The sequence below is a fragment of the Mauremys reevesii genome, linkage group 14 (assembly GCF_016161935.1).
Source record: "Mauremys reevesii isolate NIE-2019 linkage group 14, ASM1616193v1, whole genome shotgun sequence".
Classification (NCBI taxonomy): domain Eukaryota; kingdom Metazoa; phylum Chordata; order Testudines; family Geoemydidae; genus Mauremys; species Mauremys reevesii.
Genome location: NC_052636.1, coordinates 34,673,287 through 34,696,779, shown reverse-complemented (window position 1 = coordinate 34,696,779; position 23,493 = coordinate 34,673,287). Strand labels below are relative to the sequence as shown.

Sequence of the window (23,493 nt, the reverse complement as noted above, 5' to 3'; positions counted from 1 at the left end):
AGTCCCACCTCTGTCTCAGACACACTGCTCACAGCCCCTGGAGAGAAAGCAAAGCACAGGAACTGGCCGTTAGTCCAGTGAACACAGTGGAGGACAAGCTGCAATCCTCACACCCTGGTCAAACAGGAGAGGCAGGTGGGTCCCTGCCCATAGAGAGGGGCTGGCTGGAGGCCTGATACATGAGGGGCCATTCCGTGAGCAGACCATGGAGGCAGGTCAAAGGCTTCGCTACCCCAGAACTGTGACATCACAAAAGCACATTTTGGGGAATTAGGAAATCTAGTGACTCAGGGGTAATGGGAGGGGGAATTAAACTCCCCCAGTGGGAGGAGAAGGCTGGGGAATTACACACTAACATTCAGGAGCAACAGCCTCTAATTCTTCCGGAAAAGGAGAAGGTCAGAAACAAGAACTGGGCCAAGCAGCCTCAGGAGGGACAGGCTCAGAGATCCAAGGAGCCTGGCGGGAAGACAGCTCGTGGCTGCTGCAGATGGGGAGAGGGGGGACAAGACTCTCTCCAAACTCTCATTCTTCTTGACCCCGACCTGATTTTACGATCTATGACACAGTATCACGTCTTGTGGGCAATTTCATACTCGCTAGAGGTAACATGTCATGATCAGAGAATCACTTATTAGCTTGGACCATGCGTGGAGGGGCAAGAAGGTGAACACAGATAAATGGGTTATTAAGGGCAGGTCGACACTACAGCCGGGATTGACACTCTGAGATCGATCCAGCCGTGGTTGATTTATCGGGTCTAGTAAAGACCTGCCAAATCAACTGCAGATCGACTGCAAGTCGCTTTCCAGTTCTCTGCTCCAGACTCTACCCGTGAAGGTCTCCCGTGTACCCCCCTCAGTGCACACACTGCTGTAACTTGACCTAGGATATGTCCACTCCAGCTATGTCATTCATGTAGCTGGAGTTGCGCAGCGCAGGTCGACAGACCGCGGTAGTGTAAACATAGCCTAAGCTTGCTACAGTTCAGGGCCTTATATTAAGCTGAGGCTTTGTGAGAGTGGTTATGCTGAAGCCTGGGATTTACCTGAGGTTTGGGTAGGGATTCAGGGTTAAGGTCTGGGATCCCCACAGCTCTAGATCCCCAAACCTCTCCTCCCGCCCACTGACCCACCCAGCCCACTTCCTGGGTGCCCTTCCCACACTCCCCTCCCTTCTTCCCATTACTCTCAGCCGTCACCACCTCCCAGCACCTTGGGAGCTTCTTGTGTTCCCTCCTCGTCTCTCACAACCTCCTCCCTCTCTGCTGATACTTAGCTCTAACCCTGCACACACACCCCATGTCCTGGCACCCCAGAATTATGTACTCCCCCCCTTCTGCTCCTCTACCACAGCTCTGTTCTCCCTTCACCTGAATGGCAACATTATGTGCTCTCCTATCAAAAGAGGAGCTCATCTGACTGCCACACAAGCCATGAATGAATCACACACCTATTTATTTAATTTAGAATTCTACAGGAGGCATATTTTCCTATTAAAATGAGGAAAAGGCATGAAAGCTGCAGTTACTAATGTAGTTGCTAATGTAGCCAAAAGGATACATTCAATGCAATTTTAAAATGACTGACGGCACCAAAAAGGCACATGTCCAAAAATGATACTAGTGGGTGGGAGATAAGGCAAAAAAAAGGGGGGGCAAGGAAACTTGTCAAAACTTGTATGAAGAATAAAGGTATAAAGTTATTACTACTCAGGTTCTTCAGAGACCCCACAGCTTCTAATAACCCAGGGGACAGGACTTCTTACCCAGCGAGGTCACCGTCTCATAGTTCTCCTGCATGACATCCCAGTAGAGGGCTCTCTGAACAGGGTCCAGCAGAGCCCATTCCCCCTTGGTGAAGTACACAGCCACCTCCTCGAAGGTCACCGACCCCTGAAAGAGCAAGAGTCCAACACTCAGTACCTGCTGCCCCACTCACAACCCCACTACTCACAGAACAGCAGCACCAGGTGAATGGAAGCTCCGGGAGGCACATGTTAACAGTGTCCCACCCCACCTTGCTTAGAGCAGCCAGGTGGCATCAGAGGGTAGAAAGAGAGAACCTTTGTGTCTCCCAGCTGACAGACGGAGGCAGAGTCTTCACATTTATCATATAGCTACTAGCCAGAGCTTAATATAGGAGATGGAGCTGTCTCTGGACCCTGCTGGTAGCTCCCTGGTAGGAATCCCAACACTCTTTAAATAAAATATATGGAAGACAGGGGAAGTCAATAGTAAAGACTATAAGTTAGACGGTCAGAATTGTAGAAAATTGTTAAGGGAAGTTATCAGAAATCAATGATCAACCAATGAAAAGAAGAAGGAAGTTTTAAGAAGTACAAAATTAATCCTAACAGTGGTAGTGGTACATTACTAGATGGAAATGGCAGAATTATCAACAATCATGCAGAAGAGGTAAAACTATTCAATAAATATTTCTCTCCTGGATTTGGAGAAAAACAGATGATGTAACTCATATCATAAGATGTTGACGCTGACAGTCTTTCCATTCCAACAATAACTCACGAGGATGTTAAACAGCAGCTATTAAAGGTTAGATGTGTTTAAATCAGTGAGTCCAGATAACTAGAGTTCTGAAAGACCTGCTGGAGGAGCGTGGTGGACTGTTAATGTTGATTTTAATTAGGACTTGGAACACTTGGGAAATTCCAGAAGACTGGAATAAAGCTAATGCTGTGCCAATATTTAAAAACTATAAAAGAGATGATGCAGCTAATGACAAGTGTGTCAGTCTGAAATCGATACTGGGCAAGAGAATGGAGCAGCCGATACTGGATTTCATTAATAAAGAATTAAAGGAGGGTAATATGATTAGTACCAATTAAAAGGTGTAGACACAATAGATCCTATCAAACTAACTGGATATCCTTATTGGATGAGATCAAAAGTTTGGTTGCAGCTAACAGTACTGATGTAATATACGTAGGCATATGAGTTGCTTCAGCACAATATTTTGACTAGAAAGGTACAAAATACACACGGCATACATTAAATAGATTAAAAACTGGGATTGTAAATAGGGAACCATGGTGGAATGGATTTCTTTCTAGCGGGTTCCCGGAAGGATTGGATCTTAGCCCTGTGCTATTTAACATTCTTATCAATGACCTAGAAGAAAATATAAAATCATCACTGATAAAGTTTGTAGTTGCCACAAAGATTGGGGGTGTGGGAACTAATGCAGTGTCAGTAGGTTCAGGTTTCAGCACCGGGAGTCTGGGAAAGTTTCCCAGCCCTGACTGGAGGGTTATTTCCTGTTCCACAAAGACGGGAAGTTCCATTCCCAACTCCTGTGCCTTAAAATTAGGCCGTATCTCACACTACACCCCCATATTCAACATAGTGGCAGAATTATAATATGATTAGGACATAATTATGAGGCATTTTGTACAAGATGAGTCGTGCGGTGTCACTGGAAAAGTTTATGATTTGCTGAATATGATTATCCTACTTTTGTGCATGGATCATGTTTGTATCTGAAGTTATGGATATTGACTCTGTATCTGTCTTTCAAAGGTGCTTACTCTGGGTAACACCCACAACAAGCCTTTCAGGTAGAACAATGAAGAAGCCAGACAGTGCTGATGGCTCATCAACAAAGACAATGGACTGTGGAATCGCTTAGCCTTCCTGTGAATGTTTCAGCCAGCCTATGAGTCATGGCTACTATGACTCAGCAGGGCACTCTAGGGCATGTGACCAGACCACATGACAATTAACTTCATTTTGGTACCTGTATTTTTCCACAAACTGGACTGGGAACTGAGTTTGGAACAAAGGGTTCCTGCCATATGGAAAAGCTACATAAGGTGGTGGTGGGGGGGGGGTGTCATCATCTCTTGGCCTCATTCCCCACACAAGAGAACTCCTGGAAGCACCTGAGGAACAAAGACTGAACTGGGGGATGTGCTGGTCCCAGGGCAAAGGGATTTCTAGCTTGTGTATGGAAACTTGGGGGACTGCTTGTACCATCAGTCAGGGTGAGAAACTGCTAATTCAAATTCTATCCATCCAATATGTTAAGCTTGGTTTGAGTTTTTGGTTACTTGCTAAGTAATCTGCTTTGATCTGTTTGCTAACACATATCGCTGGGAAATTGGCTGTTCTCTTCTATCTGTCCTTGAGTGGCTCAGGTAAAGCACTCAGGTAGCTTAGTTGGATGCATTGTGCCACCTGCTGTCCTACTGGGTGATAACAAGGCTGAATCTCCAGCAAAGCCGTGTGAGCAGGGCCAGCCCAGCTTGAGGGTTCGAGGGCACAGTGGTTCCCAGAAGCCCCCCAGACTGCACCCCGAGGTGACAACCCATCACACCCTAGAGTACACAAGACTTGGAAGTATTGTCACAATCTGTCCCCTCCTTTCTCCTCCAAGCAGAACCCACCACCAGCTCCTGAGAATCCCTTACCTGAGCCAGCTCCACTGCAGCCATTTCCTTCCCCCTGAGAGGATGGGATGATCTGGAGCAAAACATGGACGTTATTCTGTAGCCTGCTGGGGTGAAAAGGGCAAGGTGTAAGAATTCAGACGGGGCTTTTGTCCATTCCACAAGCTGATTCCCCCCAGCATTTTCCCCTGCTAATGGACATTCTAGGTTCTGCCACACTGTGAAACACAGAGTGACCGTATCCCAGTACAGGCCTAGCGCCCTCCCACCAGGGTGTAACCCTCTGAGACATGGTGAAACCCTCCCAGCAGTAGAATCGCTGTCTTACACTTATCAAGTTTACGGGTGATACCAAACTGGGAGGGGTTGCAAGTACTTTGGAGGATAGAACTGAAATTCAAAATCATCTGGACAAACTGGAGAAATGGTCTGAAGTAAATAGGATGAAATTCAATAAGGACAAATCCAAAGTGCTTCATTTAGGTAGGAACAGTCAGTTGCACACATACAAAATGGGAAATAACTGCCTAGGAAGGAGCGCTGTGGAAAGGGATCTGGGGGTCCTAGTGGATCACAAGTTAAATATGAGTCAACAGTGTTGCAAAAAAAGCAAGTATCATTTTGGGATGTATTAGCAGGAGTACTGTAAACAAGACACGAGAAGAAATTCTTCTGCTCTACTCCGCACTGATTAGGCCTCAACTGGAGTATTGTGTCCAGTTCTGGGTGTCACATTTCAGGAAAGATGTGGACAAATTGGAGACAGTCCAGAGAAGAGCAACAAAAATGATTAAAGGTCTAGAAAACAAGACCTATGAGGGAAGATTGAAAAAAAACTGGGGAAGACTCAGAGGGGATGATCACAGTTTTCAAGTACATAAAAGGTTGTTACAAACATGCCAGAGAAAAATTGTTCTTCTTAACCTCTGAGGATAGGACAAGAAGCAATGGACTTAAATTACAGCAAGGGCGGTTTAGGATGATTAGGAAAAAAAACTTCCAAACTGTCAGAGTGGTTAAGCACTGGAATAAATTGTCTCGGGAGGTTGTGGAATCTTCATCACTGGGGATATTTAAGAGCAGGCTGGACAAACACCTGTCAGGGATTGTCTAGATAATACTGAGTCCTGCCTTGAGGGCAGGGGACTGGCCTAGATGACCTCTCGAGGTCCCTTCCAGTTCTATAATTCTAAGAACCAAAGGCCAGAGAAGAGCACAATCAAAGGAGTCACTTTGGGGGATTCTCCCTGTCACTGTCCCCAAGGCAGCTCTCTCAGGGTAACTAAGTTGTCTGATGCTCCAGCCTTTATCCAGTCTCTCCTGGCAGTGCCCCCTTCATGGGCTGGGCCTAGTTTTAGCCTTTGGCAAGCGTGACCCCGGGGGCTCTGAGACTGGGCCTTCTTGCCTCAGCACATCTTGCTCCTTTCTGTGGCTCCCCAGCAAGTCCCAATGAGTAGATACTCCTCATACAGACTGTGAACATAAGAGCTGCCCACTGCGTCAGACCAATGGTCCATCTAGCTCAGTGGCCAAGGCCAGGTGCTTCAGAGGGAATGACCAGAACAGGGAATCATCCAGTGATCCACCCGGTCACCCATTCCCAGCTTCTGGCAAACAGAGGCTAGAGACACCATCCCTGCCCAGCCTGCCTGTGACACTGCCAGATGAGGTGTTAGCTCTTGCAAAAGCCCCCATGTCTTCACTGAACAGGGACAAACGCATCGCTGAAATCAGTCTGACTCACCTGTGTTAGTATTAGGTATTAGGATTATAAGAATGCGTTTACACTTTATTGAATGCTTGTGAGTTGCTGCCTGGGTTAACATCTGACTAGTTGCATTGGGAGCCTCTGTGGCTCTGTAAATCACCAGACAGGAGAGAGACTTTACCTAAGTGAAGTGCTGATTGGCAACCGAATGCATTACACCCTGCCTGGCAGGAAAGGTCCATCCACACGAGATAGACTATTATGGGACGTTAAAGACGACAAAAGACTGTTGTTGTGCTCTTGACTTCCCAGTAGCTGAGTTTCCAGCTCAGAGCACATGGCAGGAAGGGGATGAAAACCCCCACACAGAAGGAACTGATGATCTGTATGTTGCTTAGACTCTGGGGGGGCAAAGTTTCTAGGCATAAGCACGAGATCCCCAGCTGCTTAGCCGGGGTTAGTCCTAAAGAATATGCAGAGCTTGATTATAGAAGCTTCTATAACCTTTGAAATCTAAGACTGCAACTCGTCTGCATCTATAGGATTACCTGCTTTAACTTTGTAAACAACTCTCCTTTCCTTTTAAATAAGTCTTAATACAGGTTATGACAGGACTGGCTACAAGTGTTGTCTTTGTTGTGAGATCTAAGATTCAATTGACCTCAGTAAGTGACTGGTCCTTTGGCATGAGGTCAGGCTTGACAAAGCCCTGGCTGGGATGATTTAGTTGAGGATTGGTCCTGTTGGTGTCACTAGGCATAGATAACTCAGGAGAATGGCTCTGGGCCTATGTGAACCAAAGTACCTCTATGTGAAGTGCTGCTGTTAGCCTTACTAAACTTTTGTAACCTCTTGTGCTATGTGCTGACTGCTAGCAGCTGCAAGGCCAGTTGGTACTAAATGCAGCCAATACTAGATAAGATAGGCGGAAAGCAGATGCTGTAATTAAAGTTATATGCAGGAGAAAGTAGCCCCCACACAGTGGAAAAGTACAGATAAAGAAAAACAAGGGGTATAAATGCTGGGACCCCGCCTGCGTGTGGGTGTGTAGGATTTGAGATTGCTATTTCTCCCTTGCACCTTATTTGGGCTCAAATAAACTTGGTTTGCTTCTCCATCCTGGTGTGTTAATTAGTGCGACGACACGGACCTGCAACGAACCCCGCTGTTGCCTCCTCGGGCCGTCTGGCCGGCAACAGTCCTGCTTTGAGCAGGGGGTTGGACTAGATACCTCCTGAGGTTCCTTCCAACCCTGAGATTCTATGATTCTATGACTGGCAGTAACCTGAACCTTGCTGTGATTCGTGGGGTAAGGCAGTGGTTCTCAACTAGGGTCCTGGGCCGCTGGGGCCGCTAGCAGGTTTCAGGGCAGGGGCCAAGCAAGGGCAGCATTAGACTCACTGAGGCCCAGGGCAGAAAGCTCCAGTCCCAGCGCATGGGGCTGAAGTCCAGGGCCCTGAGCCCCACCACCCGGGGCTGAAGCCAAAGCCTGAGTAATGTAGATTTGTGGGGCCCCTGTGGCATGGTGCCCCGAGAGAGGAAGAAAGTGCCCTGAGGACACAGCCAGAGGGTTGAGCCCTGACACACGACTGGCTCAGAGGGTCTCTGCCGTCAGGAAGGGCTGCAGCGAGGAAGCCTGGCAACTGATGGTTGGAGGGTGAAGAGGTTTGGGGTGCAGCGGGGAAGAAGCGTCTGGGACTGGATAACCTGGGGCTGGGCAGTCTCCATAGGGGACACTTGCTCCTCCTGTGCCCTTTCCACACCCTCTTGCGAGGCGAGAATGACCACCCTGTCCCCACCCCCAGCGGCAGCCGTGTCTCAGGACTCTCCCCAGTTGCACCCACTAACTCTCCTCCCATTTGGGGTATAGCTCGGGGAACAAATTACCACCAAGATGAACCCAGCTGGCTGCTGCCTGTTCTGGTGCCACAGGGGCCTCTGGTGGGTGAAACGCAGAACTGTAGCACTTCTCAGGCAGAACGTATCTTCTTCAAGCCAAAAAAAAGGAATTCTGCGCTGGACGTGAATTCTGTGCGTACGCAGCGGTGCAGAATTCCCACATGAGTAACTCACACCTGGCACAAACACAACCTGCTCACTCCCATCTCTTCTCCCTATGTGTCGAGTCCCAGAGCTGCTGCTGTCATTAATGCACACAGGCTTTCACTCCCGTTAGTGCTGGCAAGACCCAATCCAGCGACAGGACTGAACCCTTATTTTCCTATCACATGGGACAGTCTCAGCTAAGGGGGAGGTGTGATGGGGAGGGGGTACAAAGGGGAAAGTTGTTGTACCCATGTTGGTCCCAGGATAGCAAAGAGGTATTTTTAATTGGTTCTAAAAAAATTACCTCCCCCACCTTGTCTCTCCAAGAGATCTGAAAGTGGCAAGAGGAGACAAACAGGAAGACAGAGCTCAGGACTCTAAACCAAACATTTCAAACCCCTGGAAGAAACTACATTTCCCTTCTGTGCCCCTGGGTATGTTTGTATCCTCTATGAGGGACCACCCCATTCCCCTCACAGCAGCAACGGGAGACTGCAGCCAGCCCCAGATGGTCTTTCCCAATCCTGGGATGTTTGTTGTGACAAAGTTTGTGTGTGGTGGGTGCACGGGCTGGGGACACCCGGACTGATCTGCAGATTGGAAAGTCAGGGCAACTCTAGCACAGCTTGGGGGCTGTGGGCAGGGGGAGCAGTTCTGGAGCTGGGCCTCTGTCCTCTCTAGCTCCCATGGCAGATGGCTCTGGCAGCATCAAGTGGGTCCATCACTGCAGAGGAAGGTTGGGGTAGTGTCTGAGATCAGGGTGAGAATTGGAGGGGGGTCTATGCCCAAGAATGGGGGATGGAATTCACCTCCCCACCCCTCTGCAGAGCTCAGCAACTAGGGATTTATCCAGTGAAGTGAAATTCACTCTGGGTGACTTTGAGGCAGCCACGGAAAGCTCCTTATGCCTTCGGTTCCACACTGGCCCCAGGAGTCGACTAGTTCTCCCTCCCCAGACTGCCGGGGGCAGCCAGGGATCATTAGTGGGTTATGGGAATTAGAAGATGAAAATTCACTAACAATTATATTTGTGTGTTTATTATTAAATCCCCAGACACCCACCAATCCCCGTCCTCCTTCCGATGAGCTATAAATATCTAAGGGACTCAGCTACTGATCCTGCAGTCAGTTCAGCCCTTCCCACTTGCTACAGCAGCACTGTTAAGGACAGGGCAAGGAAACATGGAAATACTTTGAACCAAATTCCAGAAGCTGCTGAGCATGGAGAAGTTAAAATGAAACCAAGATTCCGTCTCTCCAAGGACCTAGTGCAAAATAACAGACGCTCCCCAGAAATCTGAAATGGCCACTTCATAACTGATAAAATGTTCTTAATCTGTTCACTTCTGGGAATTACCACTAAGAGAAACAACCCAGTGACGGTGATTTCCTGAGGAAAAGATCTCATGTGTCTTTAGATCATACCGATTTGTAACCTGGAACGATATACACTAAAATGCCTAATTCGTAGCCCTACGGCAATTGCCTGGTGTCACTACAGGGCAGAATTAAGGTTGGTGCCTTAGTTGTGAATTTCCATCCCCTAGCATATTGCAATTGCTGGTAAGTGGGTTTGACAAAATTCATTGTGTCCATTTCTTTCTTTTAATTTCAATAGATAGCGATATTTATTTTTAAGCCCTTTTTTCAATGTTTACAATTTCAATGTTCAGAGCTGTGGGAAGTTATGGGGGTCGTCAGACAACAATTATTTAATAACAGTAACTGCTGAGAGTCCAAAAGCCAAATCATAGAACTGTTCAAAGAGAAATTGTCAATGTCACACCCAAAATATACAGTGTAAATATCCTTAAATCAAACTCCACTTTCTCCTGAAGCATTTCTGTATATTACCTATATCAATATTTTTTCGTGTGTGTGTGTGTACAGTGAAATTAACATCTGCTGCAATTTATTCATAAAAATCCAATCCTTTCAAGCATAATTTTAAGTAACGAAGTACTTGAAGTCTTTCACTTCCTAGACTGGAATGTTTCACTTCAGGATAATTACACCCTCCCTGTGATGTATTTTACTCTCAGTAGTGTAACCCCCTCGCGATGTAGCTCCTGTCTAGGAGCTCTGCTGAAGCCAGTGGCATTAAGATCAGGTGACACACTGACATGAGCAGAGACACATGGGGGAGGGAGAAGGATGAGGTAACATGGAGGCTACCAGAGTTGAACGTGGCCGTAAGAGCAAACGCTCTCTCAGCCTCTCCTCTCTCCCACCTCCCAGGGTCAGTAATTCTGAATCGTTCCCTGAAATCTAAATAGCCCCAGTATGAGAGACAGTGATTAACGCAGGTACCTTAGGGGCTGCAGCGCCAACCCCCTGCCTGGATGAGGAGGGTGAAGAATTGCAGTAGAAATGGGTTAGGCTGGGAGAGGGCACAGCTGATGGGGGACTGGGAGCTGAGTTGACCAAGAGACCAGAACTCATGGGGGGGTTGGGAGAAGAAGTCAACAGGAATGAGTAGAGGCATTTCAGTGTATTTTCCCCATTAACCATTCTGCCATGTAGACTCAGACTTTGTCAGAAGGGACCATTATGATCATCTAGTCTGACCTCCTGCACAAAGCAGGCCACAGAATCCCACCCATCCACTTCTATAACAAACCCCTAACCTACGTCTGAGTTACTGAAGTCTTCAAATTGTGGTTTGAAGCCCTCAAGCTGCAGAGAATCCTCCAGCAAGTGACCCATTTGGGCTTTGGCTACACTTGCAAATTTGCAGCGCTGCAGCAGGGTGTGAAAAAACACCTTCTCCAGCGCTGCAAATTGAGGCGCTGCAAAGCGCCAGTGTGATCAGAGCCCCAGCGCTGTACATTAATCCCCACAGGGAGGTGGAGTACGGACAGCGCTGGGAGAGCTCTCTCTCAGCGCTTTGAAGTGCTAAGTGTAGCCAAAGCCTTGGAAACTTTTCATTCACATCTAAACACCTTGGAGCTAAGCTGGGTTGATGCACTTCCACTTACAGTGGTACAGTTGTAATTAGGTGCTTAATCAGATGCTCATGCAGCACAAAGCAGGCAATAATGGGTGTGCTTCCATTCATTAACTTGACTGTGTGCTGTGCATCGCTTTGAAAAAAAGATGCTGTGAGGGAGTGTCAAAATTGTAGGCATTAAGAAATGGTAAGTAGGTGTCAGTTCATTTCTCATGCGTTTCTCTCCTAATTTTAATGTCAGTTTTGAATCAGTATTAATACCATGTTGTTTTAACAGAAGTAGGGTCCATTTGTATAATTGTTTGCAAGATTTCATTGGATATTGTGAACCAGCCGTCTTCACCTTTTATTTTCAGATTCCTAAATACAACCCAGCACACCTCTCCTGACAGACTGCAGGCCCTGGCCGGTGATTTGTCAATTGGAAGTGACAGAGGAGGAGAAAGACCTGGGTGTATTGGTTGATCACAGGATAATTATGAGCTGCCAATGTGATGCAGCCGTGAAATAGGTTAATGCAGTCCTAGGATACATCAGGTGAGGTATTTCCAGCAGACACATGAAAGGGCTAGTACTGTTATACAAGGCACTGATGAGACCTCATCTGAAATACACCTCTACCTTCTGCCCTTCAAGCCTGTGAGTCTATAAGCTGTGCCTTGCGTTGCACAGACACTGATGGAGATCAGGGCCCCATCGTGCAGCACATGGCAGAGACCCTGACTGAGATCAGCAGCCCCATTCTGCTGGGCTCTGCACAGACAGAGAGGGACAGTCCTTGCCCCAAAGAGATCACAATCCAAGTAGACAATGGGGAGGAGGAAAACAGAGAGGGGCTGTGACTTCCCCCAGGTCACCAAGCAGGTCAGGGACAGAGCCAGGAACAGATCCCGTTAACGCCAGAGCCCCGTCACTCGCAGCTTGGAAAGGTCCCCAGACCCCACTGTATTAGGCTGCAGGAAGAGGTGGTTTGTCCATGGATGCACAGGCTGTCTTGGCAGGCAGCTCAGCTGTGGTCCCTGCACACAGCTGGGGGGTGTCCCCTGGGTCAGGAGAAGTCAGTGTCCAGTCCTGTGGGGCTGTGCTCCTGGCTCATACCTCCAGCACTCACTGCTGCCCCTCCCTTCCCAGCTGCACTGTTCAGCCAGCCCCAGGCCTCAGGGAGGTCACTGCCCCCCATCCCCCATCTCCTGCAAGCTTTCAAACAGGGACATGGTGCACCAGTGCCAGAGTGCACTAGTGTAAATTCTGTCTGTACTAAGGGTTTGCACCAGTGCCTAAAACACCAGGGTGGCAGAGACCTTCAGTGCCCAAAACAGCAGTACGGTGGCACTAGAACTGGGATCTATTTCTAGCTCGGTCACGGACAGCCTGGGTGACCTTGGACACGTCAATGTTTCTCCTCCCAACTTTAGTCTCTTTACCCAGCTGCCACTCACTGGGGTCTCCTCTCTCTCCAGAGCTGCTCACCACTACAGTCTGTGTGGGTGTCCCCAGAGCTAAGGCAGGTCAGCTCGGGAACAGTCTTACAAGGGGGGCTGGGGAGTCTCTTTCCCTGGAAGTTTTTAAGAACAAGTAGGACAAAGCTCTGTCAGAGATAATCTACAGATACTTGGTCCTGCCTCGGCAGAGAGAGCTGGACTTGATGACATCTTGAGGTCCCATCTAGCCCTACATGTCTAGGATGCCATGCAATATATACATATAAAACAACATACAGAGAAAAACCGCACGACAACATGATGTCAGGCCATTCAAAAAACAACAACAACAAAACAAAAACCTACATTGCACAGCATAAAATGACACAATACTAAGGAGAAGAAAGCAACACAATGCAAACTAACACACCTTAGGACAAAAGTACACAATGCAAAATAGGTGAACTCAAATCAACACAACACAGACACCAAACAAGTTGAGGCAAAACAATGCACCATAAAACTATGGAACACAACATGGGGCAATCACAGTTCCAAATGGCACCATGCAAAACAGCTCAGCGTAGAACAGGACACAGCACAAAAGAGAATTATTTCAGTAATGGCCTGGAAGGGATCTTGAGAGGGCGTCTACTCCAGCCCCTTGTGCTGAGGTAGAACCAAGTGTTAGGATATAGATATTCAGGCCTGTCTGCAAAGGCCTGTACTTTAAGAATGTAGGTGTATTCTTATCACTTAGCTAGTTATAGAGGTATAAAAGAAGGAATCAAAGATCACTGTCTGTGGAATAGCCTTCTCTTACTGTGACAGGCTAAGGCCTTCAGCCAGTACAGGGGTGCGACGTGATCTGGGCCGGGGTCAGTGCAGTGCCAGACCCAACCGGGACACAGATCTCAGTCGAGGTTTCTGAAGTGCCCAGCACAATGGAGGCAGCGGTTTGGGTCACAGTCATGCGCTGCCTGGCACAAGGAGGGCCGTGATCTCGGTCCAGGTCTCAGTTTTACCTGGCACAACAGTGGGGTCTGATCTCACCTGGGGTCTCTTCAGCGCCTGGCAGAACAGGGCCCAGATCTCAGTTGGGGTCTCTGCAGCACCTGGCAGAACAGGGCCACACTCAGTATGATAAGAGCCCTGATCTCAGTCACACACCTGGAGAGAAAAGTGGGAAGATTTTTGAGAATTTGATCTCAGTATTTCAGAACTGAGGAGAAAATGGGGCACAAACTAAATTTTTGCTAATGTGAGGCTACGTCTACACTACCCGCCGTATCGGCGGGTAGCGATCGATTTTTCAGGGATCGATATATCGCATCTCATCTAGACGCGATATATATATCCCCCCCAACGCGCTCTATCGATTCGAACTCCACCGCCCGAACGGCGGTGGCGGCGTCGATATGGAGAGCCCCGGACATCGATCCCGTGAGGACGGGTAAGTTATCGATATAAGATACTTCGACTTCAGCTACGTTATTCACGTAGCTGAAGTTGCGTATCTTATATCGATTTTTCCCCTTAGTGTAGACCAGCCCTGAGACAGAAGCACCAACATCTGGGAGATTTTGTGTCACCATTTAACAGTTGAAGAGAAAAGATGGGAAATTTGAGGGGATTATACAAGGATATTGAATCAACAACAGAATGGGACGGATTCTTCTTGCCCCACACTCACAGGGCCAGCAGGGAGCCCTGGGTGATGTCTTTTCACAGGGGAAAGGAGTGGGGCTGGAGTGAGAAAGTCACTATCAGTGGGGAGGGCTTGGCAGTGGGGTCTGGGAATGTGACTAGCAAGTGGTGGGGGGTGCAGTGTATATTGGAAAAGGGGTAAAAGAAATGCAAACAAAACATGGTACTTAATTAAAATCCTGTTAGGGCTCCAAAAGGAGCATAGTAGATTGTGCTGCTTTTTCAGATCTTTTGAGCAGTGTTTTGGAGCAGAAGATGAAAGTGAACAGTAATAAGAACCCTGGTGGAAGTGAAATGTGTCCCTTTTGAAACAGTCTCTGAGCTGCTGATAGCTTTGAATCCAGAGGTAAGCCAAGAAAGACTCTGTGTGGATGCAATACCCAGCTGATGGGGGAAGGAGGAAACTGCCATTTGCAGCACAAAGAACCTGAGAATAATGAATGCATCTGGTCAGCAAACAAGCTACTAGAAGACTCAGATTATGGCCCTCCAGAAAAGGGAGGTGAAAAAACAAGTCAAGCCTGAAAATAAGGGGGACAGGTTAACCCTAAGGAGCGTGTGTGTGTGTGTGTACAGAGCAGAAATCTGAAGCTGTGGGAAACTGAGGCACGCCACCTCATAAATTTCATAAATGGTCAGTGAGTGGGGTAATTCACTAGCCTGACTATAGAACAAAATAAGGACAGCCTGAAGGTAATTCTTCTGTTTTTCCTGCAATTAGCAAGGAAATTTGTAAAAGGAATTGGTATTATTATTAAGAAATAATCTGATCCCACCAGGGGGGTGGAAATTGTTTCTTTCGTTTTTCACACACTCTACAACCATGCTGGTGCCAGCGGAAGAATAACCCAGAATACAATGGATCTCTGTTTTGTGATGTTTGTCTGTGGTGTTGGTCTTGCTGCTAGCATGAGGTGGGTGGGGGATGGCTTCAAAAGGCTGACCTGGGGGGAGAGGAAGAGGTGTGTGGGAATGCAAAATGCTCAACTGGGAGGCCAGCACCTGGGTAATGGCTACTATGGTGCCTGGAAATAGAATGGCAACTAAGGTGGGCCCCACAAGCCCTATGGGAATAATGAGAAGGGGAGGAGCTCACTGGGAATCAATGGAGGGGTGATGAAAAATGGTGCACATCAAAGGAAATGTTTGGCTGTGCCCCTATCCTATGACTATGCAAGAGCAGGATCAATGGCCTATGGCAAGGGGTGGACAATTGGGTGTACTGTGTAGGAGGGGTTTTGCTGAAAATGTACATATTTCTGGGGGCACAAATACACCAGCCCCAACCAAACTACACACATCCACACGCTGCTATCTGGACTTTGGTGCACAAATGGATCTGTAAATCTTATTGCTGTGAATAATTGCCTATTTAGCCTTTGAGCTTTTTGTGGCAAGGTCTCTCTGTCCCTGTGGGCATGTCCACACTGCAGTCAGACACCGGCGGCTGGCCCGTGCCCGCTGACTTGGGCTCACACGGCTCAGGCTGTGGGGCTGTTTAATTGTGGTGTCCATGTTCCGGCTGGGGCTGCAGCCCAAGGTCTGGCATCCTCCCACCTCGCAGGGTCCTACAGCCTGGCCCCAGCCCGAGCCCAGACACCTACACTGCAATTAAACAGCCCCTTTGCCTGAGCCCTGTGAGCCTGAGTCACCTGGCATGGGCCAGCTGGGGGTTTTAATGGCAGGTAGAGATACCCTTGGTGTCTGTGCAGCACCTGTCACAATGGGGACCCTGATCTTGGTCAGTGTCTGTGCAGAGCCCTGCGCAACAGGGGCCTGACCTCAGTCGGGGACTCTGCAACTCCCAGCATTGCAGGATCCCGGATTTTGTTTAGGGCCCCTGCAGCATCTGGCAAAATGTGGGGCCAGGATCTCTGTCAGGGTCTGTGCAGTGCCCAGTACAGTGGTGGGGCGGGATCTTCATTAGGGTCAGTGCAGTGCAAGACTCAACGGGGACACAGATCTCAGTCGAGGTCTCTGAAGTGCCCAGCACAATGGAGGCAGCGGTTTGGGTCACAGTCATGCGCTGCCTGGCACAAGGGGGGCTGTGATCTCGGTCCAGGTCTCAGTTTTACCTGGCACAACAGTGGGGTCTGATCTCACCTGGGGTCTCTTCAGCGCCTGGCAGAACAGGGCCCAGATCTCAGTTGGGGTCTCTGCAGCACCTGGCAGAACAGGGCCACGCTCAGTACGATAAGAGCCCTGATCTCAGTCACACACCTGGAGAGAAAAGCGGGAAGATTTTTGAGAATTCGATATCAGTATTTCAGAACTGAGGAGAAAATGGGGCACAAACTAAATATTTGCTAATGTGAGACAGAAGCACCAACATCTGGGAGATTTTACGTCAGCATTTAACAGTTCAAGAGAAAGGAGGGGAAATTGGAGGGGATTATACAGGGATATTCAATCAACAACAGAATGAGATGGATTCTTCTTGCCTCACACTCACAGGGCCAGCAGGTGCTGGGGAGTAGCTGGGACTGGGGAACCTGGGGCTGGGCCGTCTCCATGGGGGACACTTGCTCCTCCCTCCCCTTCCTGGCCCTTCCCAGGCCCCGTTGCCAGCAGAGAGTGGCCCCCCCGGCGCAGCCCAGAGGTGTCCCTGTCTCAGGGCCCCCCCAGCCTCTGCCCATTCACCCTCTGCCCAGCTCAGGAATCACTTGGGGGAACCATTTCCCACCCGCACAAGGACAAATCCCTGCAGGTGGAAATGGGGGGAAACCCCCCAAACCTGAGACCTGAACTGGCCATTGGCAAAGGGGAAAGAAAATGGGGCACAATCAGGGGAGGGGAACAGGGAACTTCTCAGGTGTTGGGGGGGTCACCCTGGGCGCTGCTCGTGGCTCTCTAGGGAGAAAGGGGGCAGGACGGGGAGGAGGGGTCCCCACGGGCGGGGGCAGCGGTAAATCCGAGGGGGATCTCAGCCCCCCCCTTTCTCTCCCCGCTCCTCGGGGGTCACCTGCCCCCCCCGGCCATGTCCGGGCTGCACAGACATTTCCCACCAGCCCCTTTCCCCCCCCCAGCCCCACGCCGGGACCCCAGGGGGGCCGGGCCCCGCCCCCCGGCCCCCCCCGCAGAGCCCCAGGGCAGCGCGGGGCGGGGCCCGGGGGGGGGGGCGCTGGGCTCCTGCGGGGCAGCAGCCTGAGCCCCCGCGGGCGCTGCCCCAGGAGCAGATCCCGGCGCTGCGAGATGCCGGGTCCCCTCCCCGGGCACTGGGGCAGAGTCACCGCCCGGCCCCGCCCCGCCCCCGGGGCTCGCTCCGGGACCTGGAGGCTGCAGCTCTGCAGCGGGGCGGGCGGAGCCCGGGGCGGCCCCAGCGGGGCCGGGCACGGGGGGGTTAATGAAGGGCTCTCCCGCCGCGAACTGCGCATGCCCAGAGCTCCAACGGCACCAACCCTTCTCCGGCCCGGGAGAGGCTCCAACGGCCCCGCGCGAGCCAGGTAGAGCCGCAGGGGCCCGCGCGGGTTTTCAACTCGGCTTGGTCTCTCCCCCTAACGTCACTTCCGTTCCAGGGAGGGTCAGGAACTACATCTCCCAGCCTGCCCCGGGACCTGGGCTGGAGAGAGCGGAAGCGGCAAGGGAGGTCCCCGGGGCCAGCCTGACCCTCCCCACCGCTCATCCTTTCCCACGGCCCCGCCCCTCTCCCAGCCGGTGCCTCTCAGACCCCCCCCCCGCCTTTTCCCGGGGAGCGGCAGAGCTGGGGGGGGGGCTTGTGACCCCCAGGTAATAACCGCACCCCACCCAACCCCCAGCCCTGACCCCGCCCCCGGCAGGAGCGTGTCCGCCCCACGCGTGTCCCCAGCCCTGCCCGCCCCGCGCTGCCCCCGTCCCCACCGCGCTGCCCCGCGGGCTGGAGCAGCCCCCGTGCTGCGCTTCCGGCCCCAGCCATGGCCCAGCTGCCACACAAGGGGCGGAGGCAGGGGCGGGGGGGCGGGAAGGGGCGGCTCCTCCCCAGGCCTGGCCCCGCCCCCGGGCCCCATGCAGGGGGTGGGACACGTGGGGACCCGCCTCAGCCCGGAGGGGGCAGGAGAGGAGCCGGGGCTCCGCAGGAGAAAAGCGGGGACAGGGGCTAGCGTAGCAGCTTCCCCCCCCCCCCCCAGCCCCTGCATTGGGTGTCAGCTGGATCCCAGCTGGATCCCAGCTGCTGCAGCCCGCCCTGGCGAGCGCTGCAGCCCGGGGGGCGGGGGTTGCGGGGCACAGAGAGGGTCTGGAGCGCCTGGGAGCGGAGGTGGGGGGAGGATTGCAGGGCACAGGAAGGCATTAACCCCTCTGTGCCTGGCCGGGGGGGCTTCTCCGGCTGCAGTGGCACCAGCTCAGGTAGGGGTTATTGGAGGGGTTGCTGGTGGGTTCCTGCTGGAGGGGGAGGGGCAGGAAATACTGAAGAGGTGGCAACTTCTGGGGAGTTAGGGCTGGAGGGGGCAGGGAATACCCTGGGTGAGGCTAGGGAGGGGGACAGTGTGTGACAAACCTGCTGGGACTTGTTTAACGTGGGCCTAGATCCTCAGAACAAACACTTGGGTGTTGGGGGAGAAAATTCCCTAATTTCTGAAACAGGAAACAGACAAAGCAACTCCCTGGGCATGGCTCGGAAAACTGACCAGATTTCCAGGGCTGAATCCTCAGCCTGCTAGTCAGAGTCTGGTATGACATGGAAAGGGGGCACCCAGCAGGGAGGTGTAGGGAAGATGTCCCAGCCCCTCACATCCAGCTGCTGGCAGTGGGGAGGGTGTTGGGTTCCCCATCATGGGGTTGTATCAGCCTCTGGCTAGTAGGTGTGTGATGGATCTGCTGGGAGAGACAAGGGGTCCCTCTTTGTTCTCTCACCGTGATGCCCCCTAGCTGCTCTCGGGACTGGGGGCACAAATTTTCTAAACTGAACCAAAAGTTCCTGCAGTTTTCAAAAGAGGAGAAAAGCAAAATCTGTGATTTCACACGAACAGTGTCTGATAAGTGGACAGAAAGTTATCACAGTGACAGGGCCGGTGACTGGGGAATGCCCGGCAGTGCTTGGAGCCAGGACTCTGACATGAGTTGATCAGAGAGAAGGATCATGGTTAGTAGAAATTCCCACAGCCAGGGGACCAACAGCTATTCCCTGGGACGCAGCCCCCAGAGTCCCCAGCCAGGGACCCCAGATACCGCTCAAAGCCCCACCGGCCAGGGAATCCCCACCAGACCATGACTGTCAGGTTGGGAATCCCAAAGGGTTCCCCCCACCAAGAGCCCCCAGCAGCCAGAGACTCGCCTACTGGGAACTCAGTTCCTCACTGCCTGCCTAGGACCCGCCCCGCACACCACCACCAGCAGGATCTGCCCTGCCATTTGTCTGGGACCCCCTCCTCCACCCAGCGGGACCCCCTGATGCTTTTCAGTGGGACCCCTCACTCTGCTTCCCTGGTATCCCCTGACCTAGTGCCAGGGATCCCCTCCCCCAGCTCTGCGCACTGGGCATGGCAGCGATGCCAGGAGCCAGCCGGGGAAGCCCAGACGGAGCCCCTGGCACAGCACCAGGCTCTCTCTAACCCCCTGTCCCGCCTCCCCAAGAGACGCCCACCCCGGCTGTTCTGCAGCCAACAGGCCCCCAGCGATACCCACCTCCAGGACCCACAGCCTCAGGGCTGGGCACATCACAACCACCCCCTGAAACCCCAAACCTCCAGAACCCACCAACCTCACTAGGGTACCCCTTGCAATCTCCCCCCACAGACACCTCCCCCCACCCCGCACAGCACTGTTACCTCAGAGTGTCTGCTAAGTGGATAGAGAGTTATCACTGCCCCCTGCTGGCCAGTCACACAGGCAGAGGGCGCCCTGGGGGATGTCTCTTGAACAGGAGAATGGAAGCTCTGGTGGGCAAGAAAGGTAAGAAAAGTCCATGGCCTGTCACTAGCAAATAATGGCCACCATGGATCCACCCCAGAAGTGGCTGCATCTTAGCACAGGGGGAATCAACCCCTCACAGAGGCTATTTGCTATGGGGTTTGGGATACTTCTGGACCCACACTGCACTCACAGAGACCTCCTCATCCCGTGCCAGCTGGAGAAAAAAAAAAAGGGTCCAGCAAACTCTCCCGTTACCAGCTGGGAACCACTGATCCCCGAACAGGGGGAGGCCTCTGGCTTTGATGTGTATTAAAGATGTGGCTGGTCTCTTTCATCCGCAAACATTTTAACACAGATAAAGGGGGGAAGAAATGGCTCTCAAAGGAGAGGGGAAAGATCAACACTGGGAAATTTAACCCCCTGCAACCTCCAGGATGGACAGTGATTCAGGGCAACAGGTTTCCTCCAAGAAAGGAGAAGTTGCTGGGATTGAGAGACATGGGGAACAGCCCCAAACATGAAAGGAAGTTTAATTGATATTTGATGATAACGTAGAAGTGAAAGAGAAAGGGTGGAAATCTGAGAGATTTTGGCTCTATTTTTGCAAATAATAGAGAGGAAAGTGGAAAATCAAAGGGATTTTATATGAGTTTATATCAGATGTGCAGTAAAATGTCAGTGTTTCACATCAGTATTTGTTAAATGAATAGAGAGGAAATGGGCAACATTTGCAAACATTTTATATCTATGGTCAAGAAGCTGAGAAAAGGGGCAAATCTGAGATTTTCTTGTTATTTTATAATTAGAGAGAGGGGGAATCTCAGGGCATGTTCAATTAGAAACAAACAACTAGAGAGAAGTGGGGCAAATGTTTAGGGTATTTTATATCAACCTTTGAGATGTGCAGAAAAAAACATGTCACAAACTATACAACTGAAGGTGGAAAATCAGACTCCTGGAGAGACCAGGGGGAAATGGGGGAGACGGGAGAGCGGCTCATTGGCGGGGAAAGGGGCGAATCTCCCCGGATTTTACAGCCCGGGTGAGACACTGAGCGAGAAAAGGGGCAGAACTGGAGAGAATTTGTATCGGGGGCGAGAGGCAAGTGGCACCAACAGGGACAGGATCCAATTAACTCCCCTCCCCCCCCCTGCGCCCGCCCGCTCCCCCCCCGGGGTCTCTCACTCACCGGGGCTGGGGCGGGCAGAGAGGCTCCAACGGCCCCGCGCGCGTTTGCAGCTCGGCTCGGTCTCTCCTCCTAACGTCACTTCCGGTCCAGGGAGAGTCAGGAACTACATCTCCCAGCCTGCCCCGGGGCCGCTTCCGCTCTCTCCGGCCCAGGTAAGGGAGGGTTTCAGCAGGTAAAATCGCGCATGCTCCGTGCGAGCCCCGCTGGGGGCGGGAGAACAAAGCTGCTGCTGCCGCCTCCGCGTGAGCCGGGCCCGGGCTGAGCCGCTGGGATGGGGGGGCCCGGCGGGGAGGACCTGGGAGTGAGGGGGATGTCGGGGGGGGGGTTGAACTGTCTCTGGGCAGCCAGGAAATTCCCGGGGGGGGAGTGGCGGGCGGGCGAAGGCGGGAGGGGGGTTAATTGGCTTCTGTCCCTGTTTGTGCCACTTGCCTCTCGCCCCGATACAAATTCTCTCCAGTTCTGCCCCTTTTCTCGCTCAGTGTCTCACCCGGGCTGTAAAATCCGGGGAGATTCGCCCCTTTCCCCGCCAACGAGCCGCTCTCCCGTCTCCCCCATTTCCCTGGTCTCTCCAGGAGTCTGATTCTCCACCTCCAGTTGCAGGTCGTGACACGTTTTCTCTGCAAATCTCAAAGGTTGATATAAAATACCCTAAATGTTTGCCCTGAGATTCCCCCCCCTCTCTAATTATAAAATACCAAGAAAATCTCCGATTTGCCCCTTTTCTCAGCTTCTTGAACATAGATATAAAATGTTTGCAAATGTTGCCCATTTCCTCTCTATTCATTTAACAAATACTGATGTGAAACACTGACATTTTACTGCACATCAGATATAAACTGATATAAAATCCCTTTGATTTTCCACTTTCCTCTCTATTATTTGCAAAAGTAGAGCCAAAATCTCTCAGATTTCCAGTCTTTCTCTTTCACGTCTACGTTATTATCAAATATCAATTAAAAATCCTTTCATGTTTGGGGCTGTTCCCCATGTTTCTCAATCCCAGCAACTTCTCTTTTCTTGGAGGAAACCTGTTGCCCTGAATCATTCTCCATCCTGGAGGCTGCAGGGGGTTAAATTTCCCAGTGTTGATCTTTCGCCTCTCCTTTGAGAACCATTTCTCCCCCCCCCCCTTATCTGTGTTAAAATGTTTGCGGATGAAAGAGACCAGCCACATCTTTAATACCCATCAAAGCTCGAGGCCTCCCCCTGTTTGGGGATCAGTGGTCCCCAGCTGGTAACGGGAGAGTTGGCTGGACCCTTTTCTTTTCTCCAGCTGGCTCGGGATGAGGAGGTCACTCTGAGTGCAGTGTGGGTCCAGAAGTATCCCAAACCCCATGACAAATGGTCTCTGTGAGAGGTTGATTCCCTCAGTGCTAAGATGCAGCCACCTCTGGGGTGGATCCATGGTGGCCATTATTTGCTAGTGACAGGCCATTGACATTTCTTACCTATTTTGTCCCTCCAGGTTTTCCATTCTCCAGTTCAAGAGACATCCCCCAGGGCTCCCTCTGCCTGTGTGACTGGCCAGCAGGGGGCGGTGGTCACTTTCTATCCACTTCTCAGGCACTGTGAGGTAACAGTGTTGCACTGGGGGAAGGGGTGTCTGTGTGGGGAGATTTCAGCTGGAGCTGAAGGGGTGTTGTGGTAGTGGGAGTTGTTTAGGTGACTGGGCAGGTGGGACCCTAATCAAATTGGTGGGTTCTGGAGGTTTGGGGGGGTTGGTTCTGATGTGCCCAGCCCTGAGGCTTTGGGTCCTGGAGGTGGGTGTCGCTGTTGGCTGCAGAACAGTGGGGTTGGGCATCTCTTGAGGGTGGGGCAGGGGGTTAGAGGGAGCCTGGTGCTGTGCCAGGGGCTCTGTCTGGGCTTCCCCCGCAGACTCCTGGGATCGCTGCCCTGCCCAGTGCACAGGGGTGGGGGAGGGAGCGGAGCTCTGGCACTAGCTCAGGGGATGCCAGGCAAGCAAAGTGAAGGGTCCCACTGAAAAGCATCAGGGCAGAGGAGGGGGTCCCAGACAAACGACATGGCAGATCCTGCTGGAAATCAGGGGGGTGTCCTAGGCAGGCAGTGAGGGACTGAGTTCCTGGCGGGGTGTCCCTGGCTGCTGGGGGCATTTGGTGGGGGGAGCCCTTTGGGATTCCCAACCTGGCAATCATGGTCTGGTGGGGCTTCCCTGGCCAGTGGGGCTTTGAGGGGTATCTGGGGTCCCTGGCCAGGGATTCTGGGAGCTGTGTCCCAGGGA

General features: G+C 51.6%; 1 pseudogene; it reads left to right on the top strand.

Annotated features, from left to right (window-relative positions):
- Window positions 1-23,493, top strand: part of LOC120381725 — a 114,253-nt pseudogene that overhangs the window by 71,578 nt on the left and 19,182 nt on the right.